Consider the following 3,789-nt stretch of genomic DNA (forward strand, 5'->3'; position numbering starts at 1 on the left):
AACCTTCACCAGTCAAAGATGACCTATGCTCCTTTTGTTCATTCAAATCCTTAGAGTATAAGGCTGATTGAACTTCTTCAAAGGCCAGAGACTCCCTTACAAGGTTGATCTTGAAGTGAACATGTGTTACGGGCAAAGCACACAACAGTAACATCACTTGATCTTCATCCTCGATTTTTACATTGATATTTTCAAGATCAAGAATCATCTTGTTGAACATATTTAACTGCTCAGCCAAAACTTTGTCTTAACCCATCTTGAATGAATACATAGCTTGCTTCAGGTAGAGGCGATTGACTAACGATTTGGTCATATACGAACTTTCGAGTTTCTCCCAAAGACCTGACAACATCGTCTCCTTCGAAACCTGTTGAAGAACCTTATCATCAAGGCTCAATAAGATGGTGTTGTGTGTTTTCTCTACCATAGTCATTTTTTCTTTATCCTTTAATGCAACGTCCATGGTTGTGGCTCCCTTCAACGCTTTTTAACAACCTTGATGAACCAGTAGGGCTTTCATCTTCAAGCGCCACATACCGAAATCGTTCACTCTGGTGAACTTTTTAATCTCATACTTTGTTGACAACATCTTCTCCATGCTCATCGCACCAATTTGTTATGAAAACAATGCCAAAATTACAAATTATAATTGATTTCTTGATCGATAAGAAACCCACAAGGGTAGAAAAGAAGAAAACAATAAGAGCACAATGAAATTGATTATAAGTTGTTATTCTTTACTTTCTCTTTGAAACACGATTACAAGTGTTACAGAATAACAAATAATCTTTCTCACCCTAATTAGGATTTACATTATGCAATGATGAGAGACTAGTATGCTATTTATAAGAAAACTAACATACTAAACTAATTGGCTTTTACACACAGACCCATTATAAAAGTTAACTTAGAGAACAAGCTAGCTTAAACAATTGGGTATAACAAATAGGCACAATTCGACATGCTAAGGTCCTGTGGAATTGTTGAACCAAGAAGCTACCCTTCGACCATACTAGAGTTCGATCCAATATCTCACATATGATATTTCACTACTTGAGAGAGCTTGTGAGTGAAGAAAAATTAAAGTTGGGGTATTTCAAAAGTCTAATTCAAATTAGTGTAACTGGTTACAACATGGGTGTAACTGGTTACCACCAATTCCAACAGCAGAAATATCAAACATAAGCAACATGTAATCGATTACAAATTTGATGTAACAACTTTTTAATCTCATACTTTGTTGACAACATCTTCTCCATGCTCATCGCACCAATTTGTTATGAAAACAATGCAAAAATTATAAATTATAATTGATTTCTTGATCGGTAAGAAACACACAAGGGTAGAAAAGAAGAAAACAATAAGAGCACAATGAAATTGATTATAAATTGCTATTCTTTACTTTCTCTTTGAAACAAAATTGCAAGTGTTACAAAATAATAAATAATCTTTCTCACCCTAATTAGGATTTACATTATGCAATAATGAGAGACTAGTATGTTATTTATAAGAAAACTAATATACTAAACTAATTGCCTTTTACACATAGACCCATTACAAAAGTTAACTTAGAGAACAAACTAGCTTAAACAATTGGGCATAACAAATAGGCCCAACTCGACATGCTAAGGTCCAGTCGAATTATTGAACCAAAAAGCTACCCTTCGACCATACTAGAGTTCGATCCAATATCTCACATATGATATTTCACTACTTGAGAGAGCTTGTGAGTGGAGAAAAATTAAAGTTGGGGTATTTCAAAAGTGTAATTCAAATTAGTGTAACTGGTTACAATAGGGGTGTAACTGGTTACCATCAATTCCAACAGCAAAAATATCAAACATAAGCAACATGTAATCAATTACAAATTTGATGTAACAAGTTACATGGTTGGAAATTTTAGGGGCCAACAATCTCAACAAGGATTCAAGTTTTATAATATGAACACGTGCTTAACAAAATACAATTTTTAGTTGATTTTTGACCATACAAATTAAATAAATATAAACAATAATATGACTCAAGAGATATGACAATAAAAAACTACAGAAACATATAATAACAAAAAGAATAATATTAATATTCGAACACCCAAATATATAATAGATAATACCGTAAACAAATAAATAATTATAACCGAGCATAAACAAAATATATTATAATGCGTAAGACATGAACTACTCTCCCTTATCATATACCATTTATGGCGCAAGTCAATCTTAGCTTCCATTATAATCCTTTAGACAACATTGTGGACTTTGGTACTCTATTTTTCGACCTCACCTAAACATCATGTCCGGAATCCATGCAAAAACATAGATCTGATGACCACATTTATTTTCTTCCTCATCCTCTACCAGGGTCTCACCTGGTACCAATAGATGTCCCTCATGTATTGGAATATGATAGAGACGTGATATCTTAATATACCGTGTCATGTATTTGACACAATTATAGTTCTATATATTAAACATGTATATCTAAATTTTGATGATATCAAAGTGAGCAAAGGAAATATCATTAAACATAACAGAAAGTTTAAAATTGACAATTTTCACCAAAAATAATGTATATAAATATTTATTTGACCCTTTCAATAATTTTAGATACTTCTATAAGAAATTATGAGTTTTTTGACATTTTATTTTTGGGAGAGATCAATAATTAAGGTTTTCTAAAAACATATTAGGTTTTTTTAAGGTTCTTCAAAACATACTAATTTTTTAAAGTCCTATAAAACTCAAATTTCTAAAGAAAGTTATTTTGAAAAAGTTTTTTTTTTTATTTTTTTTTTTTAAGATTGAGCTGATTTTTGTAAGTAGGTGTTTGTTACTTCTCACATCATTAGGAATCAATCGATGGATTTTTATTGTTTAAGAAGCCCGTTATGAAAGTTGGGCTTGGATATTATTGTTTAAGAAAGCCGATGGATTTTATTGTTTAAGAAGCCCGTTATGAAAGTTGGGCTTGGATATTATTGTTTAAGAAAGCCTGTAAGACAGCAATGCAAAAGACAGTTAAAAAATGAAAATTTCAAAAATTTGTCAGAAGTGGGATTTGAACCCACGCCCTCTTTCGAAGACCAGAACTTGAGTCTGGCGCCTTAGACCACTCGGCCATCCTGACTTTTTGTATCATTTTAACTCTAAATATAAATTAGTTAATTCCAACATAGTAATTAGTTTTACTATCGCTTCACTTTCATTATCATTACTTTTATTTTATTTTATAAACGTTTTTATTTGAGTTGTTGGGGTTTTTCTACGGAAGCAATTGAATTAAACAATGTTACAAAAACAAAATTTGGATTAAAAATGTTTATAGCATTTCATTTATAAGAATATTTTGAGTACGGTAGAAATATTATTAGAAACTTAGAAACTAGTAGGAGATTTGAATACTTTTGCAAAAACAGGATCTATCATTGACTTGTTTTAAAATAAAATTTAGATAACATGTTTTCTCTATAAAATGTATTAAAAAGATGATCACAAATATTAATAAAGATACCAAACTGAATATATATTTTTTCCATGAAAAAATTCAACAACTCTTTTAGAATTTAATTCAAAATGAATCACATTCAAATACCGATTATCACCCATTTTAAGGTTGATAACAAATTAATAAACTCTCATCTACTTCATAAAAATGGATAAATTATTCATTTTTTATAACACAAAATGATATTTTTTGTCTCAAATGTTCATCAAGGTACACTCGAAAACCTTTATCTCTTTCTTTATATGTCTATTTCGTTAGAATTTTAAAAAAGGGGAAATTTTAAGG

General features: G+C 30.5%; 1 non-coding gene across 1 annotated transcript; it reads right to left on the reverse strand.

Moving 5' to 3' along the window:
- Positions 1–3,042: 3,042 nt before the first annotated feature.
- Positions 3,043–3,126, reverse strand: TRNAL-CAA (transfer RNA leucine (anticodon CAA)). Its single transcript has one exon. It is a non-coding gene; the product is annotated as a tRNA-Leu (tRNA).
- Positions 3,127–3,789: the final 663 nt, after the last annotated feature.

The sequence above is a fragment of the Lathyrus oleraceus genome, chromosome 7 (assembly GCF_024323335.1).
Source record: "Lathyrus oleraceus cultivar Zhongwan6 chromosome 7, CAAS_Psat_ZW6_1.0, whole genome shotgun sequence".
Taxonomy (NCBI): Eukaryota; Viridiplantae; Streptophyta; class Magnoliopsida; order Fabales; family Fabaceae; genus Lathyrus; species Lathyrus oleraceus.